Source organism: Triturus cristatus, chromosome 2_1 (genome assembly GCF_964204655.1).
Source record: "Triturus cristatus chromosome 2_1, aTriCri1.1, whole genome shotgun sequence".
In the NCBI taxonomy this organism is placed as follows: domain Eukaryota; kingdom Metazoa; phylum Chordata; class Amphibia; order Caudata; family Salamandridae; genus Triturus; species Triturus cristatus.
In genome coordinates this window covers 504,099,005-504,126,082 of record NC_140581.1, presented here as the reverse complement: position 1 = coordinate 504,126,082, position 27,078 = coordinate 504,099,005, and the positions used below count along the sequence as shown (strand labels likewise).

At 46.5% G+C, this 27,078-nt stretch overlaps 1 protein-coding gene across 2 annotated transcripts in view; it reads left to right on the top strand.

Annotated features, from left to right (window-relative positions):
- The window catches only part of GTF2H2C (GTF2H2 family member C), a 349,036-nt gene that overhangs the window by 12,388 nt on the left and 309,570 nt on the right, over positions 1–27,078 (top strand). Inside the window, exon 2 of one of the 2 annotated variants that reach the window (XM_085632381.1) lies at positions 10,631–10,697. The exons of the other annotated variant lie outside the window; for it this stretch is intronic. The gene's annotated coding sequence lies outside the window, so the exon portion shown is untranslated. The remainder of the gene's footprint in view (positions 1–10,630; positions 10,698–27,078) is intronic. 2 annotated transcript variants of the gene reach the window in all.

The window sequence follows — 27,078 nt, the reverse complement described above, 5'->3', positions numbered from 1 at the left end:
TCCCTGACCTGACCCACTGGTTTTGTTAATGTGCTGTGTTTGCTGGTATTTAAAGTTTGGCTTTTTCAGTGAGCCCTTCTGTCCCAGAATACGCCTGTTTGATGGTCTTTGTGTGCCAAAGCAAAGTCAATGTTTGCACTTTGGTTAGGATTCTGCACTGAGTATGTTGGGGCACAGCAGGAGTGTAGTTTTGGGAGAGGGGGTTTGAGGTGTGATATCCCTCAAATAAATGCATTCTTGGTTTGGTTTTTGGGTCTGGAGGCCCTGAGTCGGACTTTCTATCTCTTTGTGGTGTTTCTCGTTATGAGCCATGAATGAAAGACAAAACTGTGCCCTTCAATGTAAACAGGAACGAGAGAGAGTGACAGATACGTATCTGGTGGCTGGATTTCAAAATGTGAAACCAGATAGCCTTCTCCTTCTCTAAATTGTGTTATCCTAGGAACATATTTTATTTCACAGGGCCTCTCCTCTTTCTCTATTATCACACAGGAGAACACGTTTTAGGTCTCGCCTAGGCAGCGCTTGCGATGTCTCTTCGAGACATGCTGCATTCAGGATATGGTAACAAGGGGAGTTAGGCCCAATGGGCCAGGTTCTGACTGGGCCGTATATGAACTTGTAACTGGGGAAAAAGGCCTTGACCTGTTTTGTTTTGGCGTCTTTAAATTAACGCTAGACCAAACAATTTATTTTCATTTGATCTGGTACTTTATTTATACCTTTTATTCCACTTTTTAAATAATATTTGTTAATTATTCGAAACAGAAAGAGACGATAAAGTGCTTATACAGAAAGTGCTTATGTACATGTGGTTCACAAAACATTAAACAGCGATATTGTGTTTCGAATACACAATATAAACAAACATGAGTGAGCAAAATCATAAACCATACATCCTATTATCTTGATGATCTTGTGTTACCTTTAGCATCAAGGTCTGAGTATTATTTCATATCTAAATATTATTTCATCGACATTTCAAAGATATTATATGCATCAACTATTAATTAAGAAAGAGGGGAACACGGGGAAAACATTGGTGTCAAATACATGGGACTTTTCTCTGTATATAGACAAAAAATAATTTCATAATTCCTCCATGTTCATATCCCGTGTCATGATTAAGCCAACGCGTTTCGAGTCTCTAATAATGAATATGTGGACTCTCATCAGGGCGCTTGATTTTTTGGCAGCACTGCTTGTTTCTAAAAACAGGATGTATAAAGAAAAAAATGTTTTAAAGAAACATATAACTTTGGCTCCCTTTTAAAATGTTAACTTTCTCTTTAGCTCTGCACACTGATAAGTATACCTGGACAGCAGTGTGTTTTAGTGTTGTTTCTTTCTATTGTATGCATGTGCGAGTGGTTCAGTACTAAACTGCACCATGCAAATAAAAAAGCCTACCTTTTCTTCAAGCCGGAGTTGTTTAACTCCTGCCAATTTTTTGTTTCAGTTATCACTCCGTTTAAAGGGTGACAGGCCATTAATTAAGTGAAGACTCCAAGCCTTCGCTAATAAATATACTTAAAAAGCTTTTAGCATACCTGGAAGCTGTGTTCTCTATTCAAGAGCGGGGAACTTTTCTTCGCGTTAATTTACTCACAGGAACATTTGTGAGCTGTGAATAAACATAACGCTGATTTACTAAAGTGTTCATTATTTAGCGGTTACTGACAGTGTTTTCAAATCCTTTGAGGCAAATGCATACCTTTAAAAGCTTTGTGTGTGGGCTCTCGTCCTTTTGATGTACATTTCAGTTAATGTGGCACGCCTTTCTGAAAAACAGAGTTTAGTTCGTGTTCAGACTTGGCTCATAATATTAGGTTGTGTTTATCTGAAAAGCGGAGCTCGGGGGCAAGCGAATTACCTTAAATTCTTCTGTTCGCTCTCACGCTTTTCGAAGTGAGGCAATGGCATTTCCAGTTTGAAACATCCCAGCAATGGCTTCTAGCTTTGAATCATGGGTGTTGTGGTTTTTCATTACCATATTCATCCATTTGGGCTAGCAAGCTTAGGTGCAGCAGAGCAGTGCATCCTGGGCATTATAGTGCTTATATTCTTGTCAATTCTGTCGTATTGTTTAAACCCACTGTGGCGCTATTACATTTCAAAATTAAATACGCTTCTTTGCTCAGTAGCAGGTTTTCAATGTCTGTCAGTGTTTTTGAAGATTTAAAACTTGCCAATACTGTCCATTTGAATTGCGTTTCATTGGGGCATTTTTCCACAAAGTGTTCAACCATGGGTGCCGTCAAAACTTTTTTCTTAATTCTGGAGCGGTGTTTGGTGATTCTTGTGTTGACCTGTTGGTTGGTTGTCCCCATGTAATTTTTTTTACAGGGGCCGATTATTGCGTAAACTGCATTTTTTGTCTTGCAGTTTGTGAACGTGGTATGTTTCCATCTTACACTGCCGTGAACAAATTCTGTACCTTCTATGGTAGTGGTTCCCAAACGTTTTACTCCCGAGGACCCCCACTGAATCACTACTGGAGGCCCCCAAGCAATTTCTACATTTTAAATTTAAAAAAATTAAAACAGTAATTCTCAAAAAATACACAAACAATTACACACCAAACAAATACTTGCATTACTAAAGCTTTAATTATTTTATATTGAAAAATATGCAAAAATAAAAACATTTTAATGGGAAGGATGGTGCTGCATCTCAGCGGCTAACTTTTCAATGTTTGTGAACCCTTAGGTAAGATTCTACATTTTGCAAGTGATTTCTGTTCTTATATTTAAGGTACATAAGATTTGAGAAAGCCTTCTCACATAAATATGTGGTGGGGAAAGGAAGTAAAACCTTGAGTGCCTTGTACGATAATTCAGGGTAATCTGTTCATACTTGCAGCCAAAAATTTGTCAGACTCGGAGACTTTTCCTTGAATTGAAGTTTAAGTGCACTATCAGAGATTTCAATCAAACCGTTTTCTTCAGATGCTGTCAGCCCCATTAAATTGTCAATATCTACATTAAAAGGATCTTTAATCCAGTTTTTGCTTTCATCGGATACACCGCATATCTTGGAGATGCTGGATAAACATTTCTAAGACTTTGTTCGATAAATCATCATCAGCAGATTCCAAGAATGTCTTTAGGTTCTGAAAAGAATCAAAATTTCTTTGTGTTAAGCGACAAACCCATGAGTCTAACTTTTTTATCATTGCCTAAATCATGTCTTCAACCTTAAAAATTGTGATACCTACTCCTTGCATACTCAAATTGAGTGCATTTAAATGGGTGAAGATGTCTGCCATGTATGCCAGCATAGCTAACCATTACAACAAACAAATGATGGACGGAATGCTGACAATGCATACATTCTCCCCCAGTCAAGAGATCTGGGTTAAATCCATCGTTCTTTTGCCCACTACACCACCCCAGTTCAGACATGGCCATATGCAAATCAGTCTTGACCCTGTGCCTCATGGGTACAGTCCAGCCCGAACTGCCAAGCCATGTCTTCCCTGGACCGGAATCAAGCATCCTAGGACCGGTTTCTGGCTATCAGCCGTCATCAGCCAGGATAGCTTGACTCCAGTGGCGTAGTGAGCACGGGTCCCACGTCTGGGAATACCCATCCCACTTAGGGCGAAAAGCGTTACAACAAACAAATGATGGACGGAATGCTGACAATGCATACATTCTCCCCCAGTCAAGAGATCTGGGTTAAATCCATCGTTCTTTTGCCCACTACACCACCCCAGTTCAGACATGGCCATATGCAAATCAGTCTTGACCCTGTGCCTCATGGGTACAGTCCAGCCCGAACTGCCAAGCCATGTCTTCCCTGGACCGGAAACAAGCATCCTGGGACTGGTTTCGGGTTCATAACCCTCATCAGCCAGGCTATCTTGAATCCAGTGGCAAAGTGAGGAAGGGACCCATGTCTGGGCATACCCTGCCAACTTAGGGCGAACAAAGCGATACCAAAGGGGATGACGGAGCGTTTGAGAAAATCAAACACTCACCCCCAGTCAACTGATCTGGGTTAATCCATCATCATTCTTTAGCTCACTCCACCACCCCATTTCAGACATGGCCATATGCAAATCTGTCTGACCCTGTGCCTCATGGAAACAGTCCAGCCCAAATTGCCAAGCCATGTCTTCCCTGGACTGGAAACAAGCATCCTGGGACCGGTTTCGGGTTCATAACCCTCATCAGCCAGGCTATCTTGAATCCAGTGGCAAAGTGAGGAAGGGACCCACGTCTGGGCATACCCTGCCAACTTAGGGCGAACAAAGCGATAATAAAGAGGATAACGGACGGAGCGTTTGAGCAAATCAAACACTCACCCCCAGTCAACTGATCTGGGTTTAATCCATCATCATTCTTTAGCTCACTCCACCACCCCAGTTCAGACAGGGCCATATGCAAATCAGGCTATCCTGGCTGACGAGGGCTGAAAGCCCGAAACCGGTCCTAGGATGCTTGTTTCCAGTCCAGGGAGGACCTGGCTTGGCAGTTCGGGCTGGACTGTTCCCATGGGGCACAGGGTCAAGACTGATTTGCATATGGCTGGGTTCAAACTGGAATGGCATGGTGAGCAAAAAAACGATGGATTTAGGCCCAGATCTCTGTACTGGGGTGAATGTATGACATTGTTCTGCATTCTGTCCATCAATTGTTGTTTTTGCATTTGTCACCCCGAGTGGGAAGGGTATGCTCAGACGTGAGTCCCTTGCTCTCCATGCCACTGGAATCAGGCTATCCTGGCTGACGAGGGCTGAAAGCCCGAAACCGGTCCTAGGATGCTTGTTTCCAGTCCAGGGAGGACCTGGCTTGGCAGTTCGGGCTGGACTGTTCCCATGGGGCACAGGGTCAAGACTGATTTGCATATGGCTGGGTTCAAACTGGAATGGCATGGTGAGCAAAAAAACGATGGATTTAGGCCCAGATCTCTGTACTGGGGTGAATGTATGACATTGTTCTGCATTCTGTCCATCAATTGTTGTTTTTGCATTTGTCACCCCGAGTGGGAAGGGTATGCTCAGACGTGAGTCCCTTGCTCTCCATGCCACTGGAATCAGGCTATCCTGGCTGACGAGGGCTGAAAGCCCGAAACCGGTCCTAGGATGCTTGTTTCCAGTCCAGGGAGGACCTGGCTTGGCAGTTCGGGCTGGACTGTTCCCATGGGGCACAGGGTCAAGACTGATTTGCATATGGCTGGGTTCAAACTGGAATGGCATGGTGAGCAAAAAAACGATGGATTTAGGCCCAGATCTCTGTACTGGGGTGAATGTATGACATTGTTCTGCATTCTGTCCATCAATTGTTGTTTTTGCATTTGTCACCCCGAGTGGGAAGGGTATGCTCAGACGTGAGTCCCTTGCTCTCCATGCCACTGGAATCAGGCTATCCTGGCTGACGAGGGCTGAAAGCCCGAAACCGGTCCTAGGATGCTTGTTTCCAGTCCAGGGAGGACCTGGCTTGGCAGTTCGGGCTGGACTGTTCCCATGGGGCACAGGGTCAAGACTGATTTGCATATGGCTGGGTTCAAACTGGAATGGCATGGTGAGCAAAAAAACGATGGATTTAGGCCCAGATCTCTGTACTGGGGTGAATGTATGACATTGTTCTGCATTCTGTCCATCAATTGTTGTTTTAGCATAGCTAACCAAGCATACTCATGTAAGAGCTCACCAAGTGCAAATGGAGATTCCAGTTCAGTGACGAAAACTCTGATTTCATCTCTTAATTCAAAAAGCAGAGACAAAACTCTACGACGTGACAGCCATCGGACTTCTGTATGCAGCAAAAGCTGATGATGATCACTATCCATGGACTGACAAAGCTGTTCAAAAAGCCTTGAATTTAGAGACCTAGCTTTGATAAAATGTACAATTTTGACTGACTCATTCAAGACCTTTTTTAAATTCCTCTGGTATCTTCTTAGTGGCTAATGCTTCTCGATGAATGCAACAATGATGCCATACAACTGAAGGGTTAATTTCCCTTATTTGTGCTACAAGTCCAGTTAGTCTCCCAGAAATGGCACGTGCCCCATCAGTGCTGATTCCTATGCATTTGGACCACTGAATTCCATTTGATGTCAGAAAGTCATTGGAACTGCTGAAGACCTCTTCAGCAGTGGTATGTATCAAATAGCGGCAGAACAGTAAATCTTCACAAATGTTCCCCTCAAAATCGTATCTAACGTAACACAGGAGATGAGATTTATTTGCTATGTCTGTACTTTCATCTACTTGTAGGCTATAATGCAGACTTTTACAAATTCTTTCGATCAACTGTTCCTTCATGTTGTCTGAAATTTTGTCAATTCTCTTTTTTACAGTGTTAGATAATGGCACCAAATTAAAATCTTTTGCTGCTTTTTCTCCAACCATTCCTGTCACCATGGCTTTAGCAGCAGGTACTATTAGTTCTTCAGCAATTGTATGCGGTTTTCCACCTTTTGCTATGAGCATGGACACTTCATATGAAGCTTTCAGAGCATTTTCATTAACCGATCCTGTTGCAGTTTTTTAAAATTCTTTTTCTACTTTTTAGGAGCTCTTGCTCTTTATTCTTGAAGAATTCTATGGCTTTAGTCGCATGTTCTTTATGCTTAGTTTCCAAGTGTCTTTGTAATTTTGAAGGTTTCATGGCCACATTTGACAAAATTTCATAGCATAGCACGCATTGTGGTTGCTGTTCATTTTCTGAACCTGAACATGTGAAACCCAATGATAAATATTCACCATCGTACTTGCAAAACTTACTTTTCTTTTCACTTAACTCCCTTTGTTTTGAGCATGATGGCCCATCATTGATGTCTTCAGTGGATTTTCGCTGAAGGTTAAGCCAACGATCCATCGTCGTGTTTTTTAGGATAACCACAGCTGACAAGTCTATTGAATCACATTCGGTTGTGGAATAATTTTCTAGAAAAGCTATTTGGTAAAGCACGTATTTAGACCTTCACTTCTTTACCTACTACAGGCTGCCCTCATCAGATGTTTCCAGACTACATATGCTTTGACGTTGAGAGATGAAGCAGCGCCTGGAAGAAGATTTTAACACTGTATGAGCACTGCTTTCGAGGAAAGGACAGAGGACACTAGCAAATCATATGCATGGATATGGCAATTATAAGTATTGCAGCTTCAAGATAATTCCATTTGCTCAGTTTAATTAAACATAGCTCATTCATTGTGGAAGCAGTCCATTGTTGATTGCACAGAGAGGTTCGCACGATAGTATGGGAAAATATGAGCAGTGTTAAGCGAGAACACTTCAGAAAGTCATTTTGTCTGCAACACACTGGCCGTAACTGTGTTGAGGTTGAGATTAAATTCAAACCAGGATGTCAGACGTTTCCTACTTGGCTTGCTGGCAGCCATGGCACATGGCATGAGCAGCTGATGTGGCACCGAGAATAGTTAAATTAAATGCATACAAATACATGCCAACATTTTAGAAGAGGAAAGTGGGTTATTTAAAAAATATAATTGGGAGAAAGCATTTCCTCCATTTACATCTATTGAAGAAGAGACAATTTCAGGCGGGAGACAGCCTGAATCAGGTCTATTGGAATGTATGGATACAGTGGTGTATTTAGCAGTACAAGGCTTCTGCTCTCAGCCATAACTAACACAAGGAGATGATGAGCGGGTTGCTGAAACGCTTCGGACACCGCCTCCCCCGCCCCCCCCCCCCCCAAGCAGGGATCTGGGTTCAATCCATAATCGTTCTTTTTAGCTCACTTTGCCACCCCAGTTTGGACCCATTTCCATATGACTGGGTCCAAACTGGAATGGCATGGTGAGCAAAAAAACGATGGATATAGGCCCAGATCTCTGTACTGGGGTGAATGTATGACATTGTTCTGCATTCTGTCCATCGATTGTTGTTTTGCGGCATTGCGCTGTTCTCTTTCACTTCCATGAGGCTGATAACATAAATAAAAAGAAAACACTTTTTAAATGCGTGCACGCGCTTTTAACATATGCATATTTCATCAAGGCAGGGTTGTGTGTCTTGGGGGGGAAAAGTACTCAGTTTATGATGTAACATTGTGATGACAATCACGCTGCACCTGCTTCGGGTAAATATAGTTTTCAGAATGAGGATTACATCATTACATGCTTGAATGCATAATGTGCCATGAATTAACCATTTTAAAATAAACCATTAAAAAAAAAAATTCAATAAATTGGACTACACTTGCAGCCACATTTTTCATGAAACCAACCCTGATGGCGGGAATAAACTGCCCTTGCCACCAGCACACAAGCTGATCACTCGTCACACACGAGAAGAATCGTAAAAAGGCTGCTGCTAATTCATAGCTGCCAAGGTTTCAGATTGCTATGTGTGACATTGTCATAAATACAGTGTAATTATGAGTGACAGTTCAGCGACTATGAGTGACACTTGCTCACAAGCAAAATACAGCAATGAGGAGGAGGGAAGCATAAATATCAGAAATTACACCAATTTGAGCAACAAGACAGGCTAAGTTAACTGCTTCAAAGCATAAGAAACAATTGTTAAACAACTCATTTATCATACTGTAGCCAAAATTGCGGTAAATAGATCAAGCAGTCTGAGTGACTCGCAGACTCACTCGGTTGACGCTGACCACATGAGCTGTAAGCGGGGCTGCATTAGAAAGCAGAGCGTGGGAGGCACTCTTTCACAGCTAGAGGCAATTACAGCAGCATCATTCTTATAATCAAACATCTTGCTCTCCAGGTCTGAAACTTGCCAGAGCATAATTCCATAGTTAACGAAACTGGTGGTTACCAGCTATCCTTCACCATGACAAAACCTTTTTCTAATCTTACCAGTGTCATCTGTACAACTTTTCTAACCTCCCCTGAACCCCCCCCCCCCCCCAATCAAGAATGGCGATGACATTCACTTCTTTTTCAGGCCTCCTAAAATTTGTTTTTTTCACCTGAAAGTAAACCTACTCTTGAATGTTCAGCTCACCACTAGCGTACAAAAAACTAATCGAAACAACTGCCTCACCTCACTACTGTGCCTCCCCAGAACACCCACATCTCCTTTAAGCTCTTTCATCTCTTACAAAGACACACATCTCAAGGGAAGTGTGAAATATAGCGACATGTGGGACAAGAGAGTTGCAGAATAATACAACAAACAACAAGGTGAAGGTGTGTAGCATTCTATAACCAGAAGTACGGAAATCCGCCCGAAAATAAAACTCCAGTAAATCACAGTCACCATACAACTGCATTGCGGGTACATGGATTATTTCCAAGATACTTTTACATACCCGTTCGGCGCTAGCTAGAATAAAGGCTTCACAGGAAAAAAAACGTGTTTTCTATCGACACCTTTCGAAAGGCACTCAATGAACGATTTATTTAAATGCACATGTTTGCTAGTTACATTTGTCTACTACTAATACTCGCATGCACAAGCAAAATATTGTTTTAAACACATAAAAGCACTGTTAAAATCTACACCTGCATATTATTGCATTTTAAAGTATTCACGTGCTCATCAGGTGAAGTGCCCTCCTGCTGGCCCGAGGTGCCGGAATGCTGTTTAGCCTTGAAACGAGAGGCACAGCAGTAGTGGAGACAGGACATTGGGCGGCAAAATACTCCGGGGCTGGACGCAAACGCGAGTGAACAAGCACTGCCGTACGTAACGGCTATGAAATAAGCCAATCTCGCTTTAGCTTGCACCTAAAGCTGAAATGGTGATTGGCCCGATTTTTGTTGTGGTTCCGCCGCCCCTGCGCTGTCATTCACAGGGCTTATAGTGTAGTGTGAAGAACTGGCATCTATTGGAGAACTTAAAATGCCCGTTTCCCAAACCACTCTTTGCTTGGAATAGAAATCCAAGTATTGGCCAACAAATAATTAGAGCTGACACCGCTTTGCCTAAACCAAAAAGTGATTTAATGACTCCATGGAATTTAAAGCCTATTGAAGGACATCGAAGATGTGGAAACTGCATCGCCTGTGGGAACACCATAGAAGGTACAGAATTTGTTCACGACAGTATAAGATGGAAACATACTGAGTTCATAAACTGCAAGACAAAAAATGCAGTTTACGCAATAATCTGCCCCTGTAAAAAAATTTACGTAGGGAAAACCAACCAACAGGTCAACACAATCACCCAACACCGCTCCAGAATTAAGAAAAAAGTTTTGACGGCACCCATGGTTGAACACTTTGTGGAAAAATGCCACAATGAAACGCAATTCAAATGGACAGTATTGGCAAGTTTTAAATCTTCAGAAACACTGACAGACATTGAAAACCTACTTCTGAGCAAAAAAGCGTATTTAATTTTGAAATTTAATAGCGTCACCGTGGATTTAAGCAATATGACAGAATTGATAAGAATATAAGCACTGCAATGCCCAGAATGCACTGCGCTGCTGCACCTAAGCTTGCTAGCCCAAATGGATGAATATGGTAATGAAAAACCACAACACCCATGATTCAAAGCTAGACGCCATTGCTGGGATGTTTCAAACTGGAAATGCCATTGCCTCACTTTGAAAAACGTGATGAGAGCGAACAGAAGAATTTAAGGTAATTTGCTTGCCCCCGAGCTCCGCTTTTCAGATAAACACAATCTAATATAATGAGCCAAGTCTGAACACGAACTAAATTCTGTTTTTTCAGAAAGACGTGCCACATTAACTGAAAAGTACATCCAAAGGACGAGAGCCCACACACGAAGCTTTTAAAGGTATGTCTTTGCCTCAAAGGATTTGAAAACATTGTCAGTAACCGCTAAATAATGAACACTTTAGTAAATCAAGCGATATGTTTGTTCACAGCTCACAAATGTTCCTGTGAGTAAATTAACGCGAAGAAAAGTTCCCCGCTCTTTAATAGAGAATACAGCTTCCAGGAATGCTAAAAGCTTTTTAAGTATATTCATTAGCGAAACCTCAAAGTCTTCACTTAATTAATGGCCCGTCACCCTTTAAACAGAGTCGATAACAAACAAAAAATAGGCAGAAGTTTTTTTTTTTATTTTTTTTATTGGCATTTCAAGTTTATACAACCAAATACAACCAGAACATACAGGTCACCGTACAACAGCATCCATCGTCCAAGTTTTAATATCCCAGTTGGATTCGGATGAGTCCCCACGCACCCCGTCACTTGCCTCATGTATCAGCAGCACTCCACCCTCCTACTGCGATTGCAAGTATTGTGTCAGGTACACCCAATAGTCTTTTGGCTGTGATCTGGCAGGGAGTTCTTCTTCATATACCTTCAGTGTGTCTCTACAATGCGTTAGATCCACAAGCCAGTCTTTAAGTTTCGGGACCTGTCTGCCATTCCAACAGAGCGAGACCCTCCTCTTGGCCATTAGCAACGCTATAACACAGAATCTGCGCTTCAGGGCTCTAAAGTCAGGAAGTAAACCCAGCAGGCAGGTTTTCGCCTCACATCGCACCTCACCTCCCACCATGGTTCCCAGCAGCTTCGTCACTTGCATCCAATATTCCCCTATCGCCCCACATGCCCATGACAAATGTATAAAATCCGCTCCCTCCGCCCCGCAGCGCCCACATCTAGAATCCTCACGCAGCCCATATCTGTGTAATCTGGCGGGCGTGTAGTATGTTTGAAAAATAGGCAGAAGTTAAACAACTCCGGCTTGAAGAAAAGGTAGGCTTTTTTAGGTCTCGCCTAGCGTAGGCTGCGCGCATGCGCAGTCTCGCTGGCGGGATTTAATGAGATGTGGGTATTTTCTGTAAGGGGCATTAAGCCCGCCCCTCTTTTCCATTGGCTGGCGTCACTGTTTAAGGTGGCCAGCCATTGGAAAAGAGGTGTCGGTGACGTATTTGCTTGGCTTTCTGAACCGTCCCATTTGGACGGCCTCGCCTGCTTTGCGTTAGTCGCAAAAGGTAACGGGCGAGGAAAGCCGAGCAAATACGTCATGGCGTGCGCACGTGAAGAGAAGGAGTCGTCATTCCCGGCCAGGCGGTGGCGGGCTTGCAGGCCCCTCTGTACCCGGAGTACAATGATCCCAGACTTGTTTCCGTTTATTTTCAGTAACCTGTAATTCTATAGATTTCTTCACCGCATCGATATTTCATTGCATTGTACTTTTGTGCAGGTTTCCATTGCGAGAGGAGCGCTTCTTCCTGCAGCGTTAAACCGTTATCTTCATCTTTAACCCGTTCAAATCCTTGATTCGGTTTTTCTGGAAAGCGGGTGAGGTTTCTAGGGACAGCGAAAGTAAATCCGTCCGCTGCGCATAGTGATGTGAAATATGGAAATCCTCCCTGAAGGGTGCAGTCCTCGGAATCGGTTTGTTAGAAACACAAGGAAGTGTTTGTAACTACAAAGGCCGGTCCGTGTGTATCAGGCACCGGTTGTTTCTGTGTATCAGTTCGTTTCCAAACAAAGACCCGTAAATACCCGGGTGGGTGGGGCCGTTCCGGGAGCCCCGTGGGGTATTTTCACCCGCGGCTGGGACTGGATCTGAGGGTGGGCACGGACCCTTCGGCCCCAAAACCGGGGGCTTTAACTGTGACCGGGGCTTTTCATTACATTCGTGCCCCTGCCCCCCGCCCCACTAGAGGAGGCGGGGAGGGAGGGTAGAGAGAATGCTTTTTATTCATGCCACCTCTCCCCCGGGGGTACGGAGAAGGATTTTTTAAAATTATATTCGTAACCCCCTCCCCCACTTCGGCAATGGAGGGTGGGGGTAGAGAGAAGGCTTTTTATTGATTTCGTGCCCCCAACCCCCGAGGATAGCGAGAAGTAAGGAAGCCTTCTAATGAATTTGTGCAGGGGGGAGAAAAAGGTTTTTTTGGGAGGAGGGGGGCGCTGTCATTGGATTAGTGGCAGCAGGGCACGCTGGCGGCTCTATAATAGATTCAGCGGGGGGGGTGCATCACTGGATTAGTGACAGCTGCGCATGCTCAGGGTGGTTGTGTATGGGCCCCCTCATAATGAATTGGGGGATGCTATCATTGCATTAGCACCAGCAGCAAAGAGGGGTGCTGTCATTGGATTAGAAGCACGTGGCGGGCGGGGGGGGGGTGCATGGGTCTCCTGTGATGCTGTCATTGGATTAGCACCAGCAGCAAGTGGTGGGTGGGGGGTGTTCATGGGTCTCCAGTGATGGGGTGGGGTGTAGAGGCCCCCGGTGATGATGGTGGGAGGGTGCTGTCACTTGATTAGCACCAGCAGCCCGTGGGGGGATAGGCCCCCGGTGATGATGAGGGAGGGTGCTGTCATTGGATTGGCACGGGCGGGGGGTGCTGTCATTACATTAGCACCAGCAGCACGTGGTGGGTTGTGTGTGTGTGTGTGTATAGGCCCCCGGTAATGATGATTGGGGGGGGGGGCTGTCACTGGATTAGCACCAGGTGCCAGATGCTCTTGCCCTGTCCATCCCCTTCACAAGTCATCTGTGTCTTTGCCATACTAACCATTCATCTTTCCTCCTATACCCGTCACTCGTCGTTTCCACAGCCACTAAACCTCATTTCCCTTGTCATCACTCCTTCAAGTGATGCTTATGGGAATCTAATGTTATCACCGAAATGTATTCACCCTGAAATCACGCCATTCCCATTATCCAAATATTTATAAGGCAGTCCGTCTCTCAAAGTAACCCTCAGCTCCCTAAAAGCCAGTGGACCCATAAAGTCCTAAGCAAGGGAGGAAAGCCACGGTTGGAAACTCCCAGCTGAGACGCAGAAGCTCCGGCTGAGCTTCAGTGAAACTTTGGCAGATAACCGTTTAAACCGTCGGTTTAGACAAATCATAGAATACAATTCAGTGCTCTCTCTTGAGATGCACTATCGCCCTTTAAGCCCTTTACAGGACAGGTAAGAGTCCATCTGACAGCCGTGGTGTTCCATACCCCGGTACACTCGCATTTACGCGAGTTTAAGCTATTGGCATTGTGAATGACGATGCCTTTTATTTATGTTTTAAAAACGAAAACACAAATAAAAGGCATTGTTATTTGCAATGTGAATAGCTCAAACTCGCGTAAATGCGAGACTTATTGCATTGTAAATGCTTGTTATTTGCATGGTACAGTTTAGTACTGAACCACTCGCATATGCATAAAATAGAAAGAAACAACACTAAATTGTGGCCTCTTCTCCTGTACAGATCGAGACAACTGAGCTGACAGAAAACACACTGCTGTCCAGGTATACTTATCAGTGTGCAGAGCTAAAGAGAAAGTTAACATTTTAAAAGGGAGCCAAAGTTGTATGTTTCTTTTTTTAAAATAATTGTATTTATGAATTTCAGGCAGGTGGAATAACAGTGGAGCAAACCCAGCCTTGCCCACCCTCGGCCTAACAAACCCCAATACAGAGCTGAAGCAGCATATCTTGGCTTAAAGCGCAGAGAGTGGCTACAGACAGTATACTAATGACAAGCAGTATCCAGTGCAGCCCCCCGTCACGACCCACCCACCGTTTCACCCCCGCCCTCCCTCCCTCCTGAACCCAACCCCCCCCCCGAGATATCCGTGTGTAGCTGCGCTATGGAAGTGCGGAGGTGAGGCAGCCCCTAAGCTGTATCCCTAGACTGTGGGGCGTCAGTAAGTCTAAGCAGGCGGAGGTATCTGGGACATGTAACGTCGTTAAATTCATGCGCCAACAGCGCCAGGATAGGACGCCAGATAGTGCGGAAGGAATCTGAAGAATGAGAGAGGGTAGCGTGTATGCGTTCCATCCCAATAATGTACCACAATTTGTGCAACCACCCAGTATGGGACGGGCGAGTTTGCGTACCCCAGAGCGCTAATATGTGGTGTACTGCTGCGCCCAGTGCTTAACCCCATTTGTTTCCCCCAAATAGATTTCAGCGGAAACGTAATGGCATTAGGCAGCCCTAACAGAGTATAGGCAGGGAAGCGGGGTATTTCCGTTCCAAAATAAGTATCGATGTCATTAAGGACTGCTGTCCAGTACCCCGTCACCTCTCTACAGTCCCAGAGGATGTGCGTCAACGTGCCCTCCTCATCGCAACCCCTCCAACAGGTGGGGCTGCGGTCTGCGCTAATTTTATTGAGGCGGGCCGGGGTCAGGTACCAGTAAAGGACAACTTTAACCGCTGCTTCCCTACTCGCTGTGTTTCTGGCAGTATGATTAGCTCTATAGTAGATCTGTTGCCATTCCTTCCAGGAGAGACTCCTACCTAGCTCCGTCTCCCATCGGCACTGCCCAGCAGAGCGCTCCAGGAGGGCCGGGGGACGTAACAGACGATAAAGGTCAGATATCAAATGGCGGTCAGAGTGCTTTGATAAAAGCCATTTCTCATAGGTCGTGAGATGTCTGCTAACCAGAGGCCGCATGTCGGGGTGCATTAACCAATGGCAGAGTTGGAATATTGGAAGCGTTTGGGATGTTTAATGGCGTGCCAGCTGGTCAACTCAGCAAATGGGAGGAAGCCGTCGATATCAAATAGATGCCCAGCAGACTAACAGGCCGAAGCAAACCACTCTGGGAAAGCCCGTGCATCGAGGCCGAGAGGGAAGGCTGGGTTATCGAGTAGTGGTGATGGGAAGGAGGTGAGATGGTGCCGGGTCGCCACCGCGTCCCAGACCCGCACCACCGATCGCGTGATAGGAGATTTGTTAAGATATGTCGGTCTATCGGAAGGCCTCAGGAATGGTACCTTCCACAAGGAAAGACCGGCCATCGCACTGTCTTGAAATAGCCATTGTTTCTCTGATTCAGGCCTACTCCATTCAACGAGATATCGGAGTTGCACCGCCCTATAGTAAGTCAATAGGTGGGGAATCCCCAGCCCCCCTTCATACAGAGATCGGTAGGCGTTTCCCTGCCCAAATAAAATGGTGTAGCTCCCGGTGGATGTAGCGCATGGGAGGTCCCACCGGGATGGTCTGAAAAATGTATAATATTTTAGGCAAAATTGACATTTTAACCGCGGCTACACAGCCCAACAGCGACAGAGGATGGGACCGCCATTTGCGAAGATCGCGCGCGATTAGGGAGTGGAGATGGGAATAATTTCGAGCTATTGTCTGATCCGTGGACGGTGTTAGAATGATCCCCAGGTAGGGGAGCTCAGACTGCGGTCGCAGGCCCCCGAGTTCTGGAAAGTTGCACTCGAGATTGTTCTCGTTGAGACCCAGCGGCAGCCACATTGAGTTCCTCACATTAACTTTAAAGCCCGATACCTTGCCAAAATCAGTCCACTCCTGTAAAAACGCTGGGACCGATCGGTTGGGAGTTTCCAGGGTAGCCAAAATATCATCAGCATATAAACTGACGATGTGACGCTCACCCCCCCCAAAGGGAATACCTGATATGTTGGGGTTGTCCCTAATCCGTTACGCTAGGGGCTCGATATATAGCGCAAAGAGCAGAGGTGAAAGAGGACACCCCTGTCTTGTGCCCCGTCTGATATCAAACGGCTGCAAACTAATCCCATTCACCCGGATCGTCGCAGTGGGTCGGTCGTAGCAGCTCGCAACCCAGGCCCTAAAACGGTCCCCTATGCCGAAGCGCTGTAGCGTCTGATCTAAAAAGCCCCAATCCACCCTGTCAAACGCTTTCTCAGTGTCGACTGAAAGCAACAGAGCGTCCAGCCCCATATAATGGGCTTTGTCTATTAGATACATCAGCCGCTTGGTGTGATCACTGCTTTGCCTATTGGGTATACACCCCGATTGATCGGGTTCACTAATGCCTGGCAGGCGGGGTCCAAGCGAGCCGCCAAGATGCCCGTGAACAACTTTAGGTCGAGGTTAAGTAGGGAAATGGGGCGGTACGCCGCGCACTGAGTGGGATCCTTCCCGAGTTTGGGGATCACCACGATATCAGCTTCCAACATATCCATCGGAATAGAACCCGGTCCCTCGAAGGAGTTAAACAAGTGAGTTAAAAAGGGGAGCTCCAAAGGCCTTAAATGCGTGACAGGGGAGCACGTCCCAAGTGTCTAGCAAGGATGAGGACCCCCGGCCCAGGTCCCACCCAGGCCGGGACCAGAGCACTCCACAGGCTGTGTGTCCAGGCGTGAAGAGGCGGGGGCAGGCAGGGCAGTGGGCCGAACACCGCAGCAGGGACATCGTGCCTCGCGCTGCCCCGACAGGGACCCCTCCTAGCAGGCGTCTGGAGTGCTGACGGGCAGCGCGCGCCCTCAATATGCCTACCGCCCCAATGCAGGAGCTTCCCCCCAGTTACCGTGTAGGTGGGATGGAGGCCACCAGAAAGTCCAAAAGTCCGGGCTACCTCCCCAGGTCCGGGAAGGCACGCAGCCCACCCGGGCAGCAAGGCACTGTAGGCTCGGGATGGTCACACTCTGCTGGAGAACCAGAAGCTGGGGTGAGCAAGACGGGGCACCTCCACACGCCCCCAGTTCTCACCAAGGTGGGCAGTAACCACACAGGCCCTCGCAGTCTCCGCTCAGCCCAGGGTAGCGCCGCAGCCGGATCAGCCCACACTTCTGCTCACACTGATGGCGCGGGCCGATTCTCGCGGGCTCCAGGGCTGGTGGGCGCTCCAAGGAATCTCCAACTCGCGCCGCTAGGTCCGGGAGCTCCACTGGTCCACCGCCGGATGATCACGCCGTCTTCAGGGCGCAGGTCCTCGCACCCAGTCGCAACGCTGGAGCCTGTCTGGTGTGACTTGCTGTCAGGGCGCCCGGCCACCGCCTCTCAAAGCCAGGCTGCCGGCTGACCGGGGAGGCACACACCCATGCCGCTAGGCCCTAAAGCAGCGGCCTCGATTTTCACGCCGCTGGGTGAACTGCAGCGATAGCCGGGTGCGGAGCAGGGCGCACACCCCTGCCTCTCTCTGCGGCGCCGGAGCTGCTCGCCGTCTACGCAACACCGCGGCGCTACCCCATTCCTCCAGAACCGGACCACAGGCGGGGACTCTGCTGAAGGGACACCCGCCGTCGACTCCGACAGCTGTCACTCGGGCGCCATTTCACTGTCAGAGCGCCAAATCCCGGCCAGAGCAGCGCGCGGGATACCGCACTCAGACGATGCCACCAACTCTCCAGCGTCGCTCGACTGCTCTACGGATCGGCGGACCACCAGTGGATGCCAAGATTTGGGGACGACCTGTGCCAGGGAACCGGGGAAGAAGGGCCGTGGCGGGGAGCCTCAGCAAACCACGTCCGATCAGGCCGCCATCTTAGCCACGCCCCCAAGTTATATGTTTCTTTAAAACATTTTTTTCTTTATACATCCGGTTTTTAGAAACAAGCAGTGCTTCCAAAAAATCAAGAGCCCTGCTCAGAGTACACATATTCATTATTAGAGACTCGAAACACGTTGGCTTAAGTAAGACATAGGATACAAACATGGAGGAATTATGAAATTATTTTTTGTCTATATACAGAGAAAAGTCCCATGTATTTGACAACAATGTTTTCCCTGTGTTCCCTCTTTCTTAATTGAAACGTCGATGCATATAACATCTTTGAAATGTCTATGAAATAATATTTAGATATGAAATAATACTCAGACATTGATGCTAAAGGTAACACAAGATCATCAAGAAAATAGGATATATGGTTTATGATTTTTTTCACTCATGTTTGTTTATATTGTGTATTCGAAACACAATATCGCTGTTTTATGTTTTGTGAACCACATGTACATAAGCACTTTCTGTATAAGGACTTTATCGTCTCTTTCTGTTTCGAATTATTAACAACTATTTTTTTTAAAGTGGAATAAAAGGTATAAATAAAGTACCATATCAAATGAAAATAAATTGTTTGGTCTAGCGTTAATTTAAAGACTCCTAAACAAAACAGGTCCTGGCCTTTCCATCAGTTACACGTATTCAGGATATGGGCATAAAGCTCCGCCCATCTTTTTAATTGGCTCCTGTCCTTTGTAAATGGTGGCTTTTCATTGGTCAATAGGCTTAGTAGTCCCTTCTTAGTACCAACTTGTATCTTCTTGTAGTCTCCAATAAGGCTACCCCTTGTTATATGTGGTGTTACTCCCTGGGTTTTAATTAAAGCCTTGAGGAACAATTTTCTTAAAAGGCTTCAGGCAGGACATACACTTGGTCCTAAGCTAGGCTGGCATTGGTTACTTCACTCACTAGAACATCTCCCATTTATATGAGACCGTCTATAAATTGCCCTTCATCAGCTTCACACAAAGTACAACCTAATCCGAAATTAATGTAATAATTCTTTTGTCACATTCCAAAGCAGCTGATTGTATATATGGACATAGCTATTTGAATGTACTTGTAGTACTATCTTGCATGCACTGCATTATGGGTATGGTGGATTTACCATGTCTTCTGCAGGGTGCAGTACCATATGTGACTAAAAGATGTCTGCTTTTGGCCACATATGGTACTGCGTCCTGCAACATAGCTAGGTAAAGAACATTGCGATTTATAATGCCAATAACTCCAACCTTGTAGACTTGCAGTGCTGGTGCCTTGCTCATTAGGGGCTTCTAGGATCAGCTTGCAGTACTGCACCTAGACATGCAGTGCTGGTGCCTTGCTCACTAAGGACCTCTAGGAGCAGCTTGCGGTACTGCACTGAGACATACAATGCTGGTTCCTGGCTTACTACACAAGTAATTGCAGTGCACTTGGTCTCACATTACTGAAAGTATGAGCTATTGGCGTTGAAAATAATAATGCAACGCCAATAGCTCATACTTCCAGTAATGCGAGATCTGTTGCATTGCAAATGCTTGTTAATACTGTAGTTCAGGATGTGTGCTGTAGAAGCACCTTTTGTATTTGATTTAATGGACTGTACTGTTGCTCCATCTGTAATAAGTATCTAGGCCATGTTTTGCATTTATTTGACTACTGACTTGCTTCTTTCGCTAATGGTATTGTCGGTCGGAAGCAAGCCATGAATGTTTCTAAAAACGTTCACTTGTTATAAGTATCAGTTTATGCAGTAATATAATTGGATGTACTAAAATGGAACACTTCTGCATGTTAAAGGAATATACTTTTTTGAATTTTGAAGAGATTGTATCATATTTTTACATTGTTTGTTGTAAAATATCCATGCCAAACATTTCATGACTACTTTTTGGGAATTCACAAATATTGTCAGTAGTAGGCTTGGAAAGCTGCACCAGTTCCACGTTTCCAGGCACACTACCTGCAATCACCAAAAAGGTGAAAGAATGAATGCTTGCAAATAGTCTAACCAGTGGCAATCGTTCAGGGTAGCATCCTAACCCATCGTTTTTCACCCACTGTGCCACTCTTGACAGAGGCCCACCAAATGCAAATCAGTAGACCCTATTTCTCATTGACACAATCCATCCTGAACCTTAGTATACTCACCTCTTCACTCTACAGATCACTGCTTTTTTAGTTGGGACATTTTTAGAATAATCCCCCACACCAATCTCGCTGACTAAGCTACACCCCTGAAGCACAGGTCTGCTAATTGTCAGTAACATAGCCATGGTTTCAGATTGCTATGTGTGACATTTTCATAATTTCAGTGGAATTAGAAGTGACATTTCAACAACTATGACTAACACTTTCTCACAAGCAAAATCAAGCAATAAAGACGAGGGAAACCTAGAAATATCAGAAATTAGACCCACGCGCTCTCCTAAAAGTAAATTAAATTAGTGACACAACTTTGCAGACTGCAGACAGACTAGTGACTGCTGAGTTTGGTGTCCCCTAGGCTTCTCTGCTTGACTTAGAGCACTTCACGTATCAGGTCTCGGCTCCGTTTGCAGAAGACCTCAAACTGTCCAGTAGTCATTGCGCTGCATTTTGGCAGCAGGCCGTACTGACTGTGTATTATAGACTGCAAGTTTGTTCTGTGTGTAGCAGTGGGCACCACAGAGTCTGCAGCCGTGTGATGCTGTATGCGTGCAGGAGGCTTGAGTCTGTGTGAACGGTGTAGCTGTGCGCAATGCTGGGTGCGTGCAGGAGGCTTGTGTCTGTGTGCACAGTGTAGCTGTGCGCAATGCTGTATTCATGCAGGAGGCTTGTGCCTGTGTGCATTAATAGCATTCCTTAGGTCTCATCTCCGATTCGACCTACAAGAGGAGGAATGTTTGTGTGTAGCAGGCTTCAGTCTGCATACAGTGCGCCCAGGCCTCAATCGCTGTGTGCAGCACGTCTCAGATTTGGCATCATTAACCCCATGGCTCAGACTCTACGTGCACAAGACCCCTGTCTCTGATTGTTTGCTCCAGTTTAAGGCTTTCGCTGCTCAGCAGGCCTCATGGTGTTTAAGTTCAGCATTATGAGGTTCGGTCTCCAAGTTACACGTTTATTCATCTTTTGCCGTTTTCTATAGCGCTTTATATAACCCTAGGCACACACTTAATTGAAATTAATTTGCAGCGCCGGCCGCGCCGATGGCCAGCTCAAGAGCAGATTCATTCCTGTACACACGATGCCGGCAGCCTCAGTATTTTTGAAACTGCACGAGGAACACTCGCTGCCAATAAATCTCGTACCCGCTATTCATTATTTGCTGAATTAAAATGTTTTTAAATGTCCACAGATCGCATTTCATTCCAACTTAATAAATTCAAGGAAGCACGCCTCTTAAGACCATTACAAGACAATTACAATATATTCAGCAGTGACGTGACCAAACTTGCCACCTGCAGTGGACCGCTGATCATGCTTTTTGTAAAGTGTTTCTCTACTAGTAAATCTTATGTCTGCATCTCAGTAAGTCTATTTCATCAACAGAGGGATGAAGAGCTCAATATTTAATGAGGTCCTACGCCCATGCTCCTCCTAGAAATCAGTTAACTAACCATAAAGGTGGAGTAGTTCCTCGTCAGTGGTGGAATCACAGACCTGACCACCTGGATCACAAGGGATCCGAATGGTAGATCTTAATGCCCTCACACCGCTGATAGGGTGCCATGCTTCATCATAGGGCACTACGATGCAATGCCTGACGGGCCTGGGGGCTCTTTATCAGAGATCTTTCGATTCGTAATTGCTGTCAGGTTGAATGCATGGGAGGGAACTGTGCGAAAAATAGGGTGGTGGTGTATGTGTGTGTAAGATAGACTAAGGTACCCAGAGGAATATTTTTATGGGGTGACGGTACCGTGACTAAGTAAATGGTTAGCTAACTGTATCTTAGTAAGTACATTGCAGCGGCCCATGTTTACGATGCACACAGTCCGTGTTAGCCCTTTTTGGGTGAGCGAAGCATAAACTGGCTCTTATTCATACTGAAATAAATTGAGACGCGTTACCTCATTGTCGTATAGCCTAGATTCATTCCTCAGGAGACAGAATATTGTCGTTGACGCTGGAACAGACATAGCACAGCCCGGCTGCTTGAATAAATCAGGAGTGTGCATGGAACCAACCTGGGCACGGGATTGAGGAATGAAGAAAGATCACTGGCCTAGCTCGCCTTTCTGTGGTGAAGACTGTCTCCGTCGGCAATTGAATTCGCCGTAGCGCTTGGGGATCGATCATTGATTTTAATTGCAACTCAGCTGAGAGCTGAGCATGACACAGCAGCCGGTGCAGGCAGCACTGCTGCCAGAGTCATGATTTGCCCAAAATACCACTAGCCAGCCTCTCTCAATTCTGCCAGCAGGACGTGACATCACCCGCACCGTGGCAGGAATCCATGTCCTTTTCTCACAAGATACATTGCAGCACGGCCTACAGCAGCTGCTGCTAGCTCAGCCAGCTGAGCCCCAAGCCTGTGGGAGCAGCGCGTGCATGTCTCACTGCCAGCGGCCACTCCTGTTCAGTTTTAGGCAGCACTAGCTTAACTAACAGCTGAGGCGCTATGCGTGACAATGCATTTCAGTGCGGTGATGCGGAGCATCACACTGAAATGCGTTAGTCTAACGCCTGATGCCTGGTAGTTGGCAGGACTGCATTTAAAGAACCTGACGTACTTATGTAAGTGTATACATTTAAGCAAATATATTTAAACAAATCACAATCCTTGGTGATGAAAGAGTTCTATGGAGTAACGTACTTGTTGAAGGGACATGTATATAATTTGAAGGTCACAGGTGTTGTCTAATGTGAAGTCCAGTCTATTACAGATTAGACACAAATTCTTCCAACCCAGTAATTGAAACTACATGTTGCTTTTTTACACCCATTGCAAAACAGATTGTGTCCTTTACCTTTTTATCTAGTGAATGATGCTTGTGTGAAATTGAGCAAATTTAATTCTATAAATATAGACTGCCACTACAGAAAGGTAGATCTTCTGGACGTCCTTCAGCAATAATATTGCTAAGTGTCTGACCTAGACGTTTTGGAACAAATTCGATATATTTGTTTGTGTTTACATTACATACGTTTATTATTTGTAAAGGAGGAGTCAATCAATTTTAGTTTGTGACTCCTATTCTGTGGTACATAGCCTTGCATTGCAATTCTAGATGCAGGAAAACACGTTTATCAGTTCATTTATTTTGTTTATTCCCTGTTGGGTTTGTTTATAAGTGTCAGGGCACCAGCTGTGGCAAGGACTAGACTAACAGCTGGAAGAGCTTACTCTCTGCTGGGAACAAGATAATTCTGGAGCAGTGGGTTAACTTAGCACACACTGGCAAGTACCTGAAAACTTAGGAGGAGAAGGCTGGAACTGAGTGGGATCTACAGGCCAGTCTGGACTGAGTGGGATAATGCCTGTATAAAATTGAAATAGAAAGGCAACACATATATAGTAGAGTAAACAAATGGAATTGCAATAGGAAATTACAAAGCAAGAGAAGAATTGACTGATTACCATAAGTGTTAGTTTCTATGCTCTGCAGAAAGTACTCTGTCTATTTGGAAAACATTGAACAGTAAAGCAAGAAGCATGTAATTTCACAGAGACTTGGAAAACACACACAAGCTCTTACAGAAAAAGAGTGCTAAGTCAATCTCGGTGCAAGAGGCACTAACCCATGGAACATAAAAAGAAGAGAGGACAAAAGGGAATGGAGCAAGAGGAGCTGAATGCAGAAACAAGGCTCAGGGAAAAGCAGATCTGTACTCCAATGCAGGTAATTATGAGCGAGGGGGGCAAGTAATAAAGAATATCTAAAGCACACAAAGTAGGAAAACCCCTTACAGTAAAAACAAAACAGCAATGTTTTGCATGGAGTCTTTTAGTGAAGATGGTTGCTGGAAGTGGAGTAATTGTAATTGTATTTATATAGTGAGTACTGAGCACACATTAAAATAGCTAGAAGCTCTACAGGGGAGTACAGGTGCATGGAGAGAGCCAAGTGCAATACATTTACCACATGCAGTGAATCCTCAGTGAAGGGATGTGGCTGCACTTAGACTTGTATGGGGGAAAAGACGAAGAAAGCTGGAAGGAATAATAAAGGATATAGGGAAAACAGGACTAAGAGAACTGAGGCTCAGAGAGAGTAAAATCCAATAGACATGTATGGAGGGGTTAGGCTCTACAAAGGAAAGCAGGACCCTTTATACTAAACAGCACTCAAACTCCAGGATGTGATCTAGCCAGGGTTTGGTGGCAGAAGAACCTACATGATACATCATAATGGTCAGGTGGAAACCAGGACTGGAGTGTAATGTGTAAAGCAAGATGTGCAGCGTGTTGGAGAGTGATTTGACATTAAATGTTGCAAATGTAGTACGTAGTAGGAAGAATGTTTACACTGATTACCTAATTGATGTTTTAGTGATAATCCTTCTCTGTTCAGTCCCTTCGCTTGGCCAGGCATAGTCATTGGAGAGGCTAAGTGACAGTTTCTCTCCTTTTTTCCCCCCCCCTGCTCCAGGGCCTCTTCCCAAAAGGTCAGTCTGTCAGCTGGAACCAGTCGCAGTTTTAGTTGCAGTTACAGTCACCCTCTCTCCTGCCTGTGGGTCAATTTTATTCCCCCTTTGCTATACTGAAACTGGATCTCAGGGACCCCGCTGATATGACTCCGCCACCTTCAACGCACTAAACCCCGGAAGACACGCCAACTGCAAAAGATCCACACCTAACACCACCTGCGGGCAGTTCTCCTGCAGACACTGCAGACGATGCTTCATCGCCAACAGCGCCCCCATGACCGCCGACGACTCCCGGGACGCCCACTTCACCAGAGCCCTGACCTGCATCCTCCTCAACGTATGCTCCCTACACAGACACGCCGTAGAGATTTGAACCTGCTCGACACCCTCTCGCCGACGTCTCATTCTTCACGGAAACCTGGCCAAACTCCACCTCCGGCCCTGACATCGCCACCGCCATCCTCGACAGATACAAGATCCAGAGAAAGGCCCGCCCAGGAGGAGGACTCTCCATCGCACACAAGACCCCCCTCTGACTCTCCACATCCAACATGAGCGACCCCCACCCCAACACAGAACACCTCCACTTCCAGATCCAGACCAACCCCAAGACCACGCTATGCGGCACCCTCGCCTACAGACCCTCCGGACCTCGCACCCAGTCTGCAACCACCATTTTCAACCTCGTTGCACCCCACGCCATCACCTCTGCAGACTAAATCCTACTCGGAGACCTGAACTTCCACCTCGACAACCGCAGCGACCCCGACTCCATCACCCTCCTCGACAACCTCTCCAACCTCTGACTAAAACAGCTCATCACCACCCCGACTCACAGAGCAGGACGCACCCTCGACCCCCATCTTTGCAGGAGGAACAAACATCCACTTCAGCCACACCTCGCACCTCCTTTGGACGGACCACCACTGCGTCCATTTCACCTTCAACACCACCACCGGACCCAAACCCGCCCGCGCCCGCCAAGCAGGAACTGGAACAACATCACAAAGGAGCACCTTAGCACCACCCTCCTCCTAGACCCACCCTGCACCAACACTGACGCCAACTTCTCAGCCAAGGAACTTCACCGCTGGATCTCCAGCTGCGCCGACAAGCTTGCACCCCTCCACCACCCCGGCAAACAACGCCCTCTAAAGGCTGCCTGGTTCACCACGAACTCCAAGAATCCAGGCGCTCCTGCAGATGCCTCGAGAAAACCTGGGGAAACCGGAGAACCACGGAAGACCTTAACAGCTACCGGAATGCCCTGAAGGAATACCACCAGCACATAAGAGACACCAAGTGGGCGTTCATCAAGAACAAGAGCCACACCAACGCAGCCAACGCGAAAGAACTCTTCAAAGTCGTGCAGCAATTCACCAAAACCCCCAGCGAAGCCACGGACGTCACACCATCCCAAGAACTCTGCAACAAACTCAACGACAACTTCAGCAAACACACGCCGGTCACCCCCCCCTTACCCCCTCCCGCCCCCCCCCCCCACCACCGACATAGAGCCTACCATCACAGTCTGGAATCCTGCCATTGTCGAACTCACCACCGCGACCATGAAGAACACCCACTCAGGAGCCCCCATGGACCCCTGCCCACCGCACATCTACCACAGGGCCGCCTTCGCACCCGAACTAGGACGGACCATCAACGCCTCCCTTCGAATCCGGAATCTTCCCAGACGACTGGAAGCGGGCTGAGGTCAAACCCCTCCTCAAGAAGCCCTCGGTCGACCTGATAGACCTGAAATACTACCGGCCCATCTCCCTCCACCCCTTCGCCGCTAAAGTCACCGAGAGACTCATAAACACTCAGCTGACTACCATCGTCGACGCCTCTCGGTCCGGATTCCGCAGCAACCACAGCACCGAGACCGCCCTCCTCGCCTTCACAGATGACATCCGCATGCTTCAAGACACACCGCGGTCCTCATCCTACTGGAGCTCTCCGCAGCCTTTGACACTGTCTCACATCGCACTCTCCCAGCCAGATTTCTCGACACTGGGATACAAGGAACCGCCCTCAACTGAACCCAGAGGATCAGACTCCCTCCTTTCCTCTCCGAACCCACAGAGATCAACTGTGGAGTACCCCAAGGATCATCGGTTAGCCCCACGCTCTTCAACATCTACATGTCCCCCCTCGCCGCCATCGTCAGACCGCATGGGCTCAGCATAGTATCATACGCCGACGACACCCAGATCATCCTCTCCCTCACGAAGAACCCCAAAGACACCAGACTCAGATTCCAGGAAGGAATGAAGGACGTCGCAGCCTGGATGAAAAACAGCTGCCTGAAGCTCATCTCGGGGAAGACTGAGGTCCTAGTCCTCGGACCCTCCACCTCCGCCTGGGACAAAACCTGGTGGCCCTCGGTAGTCC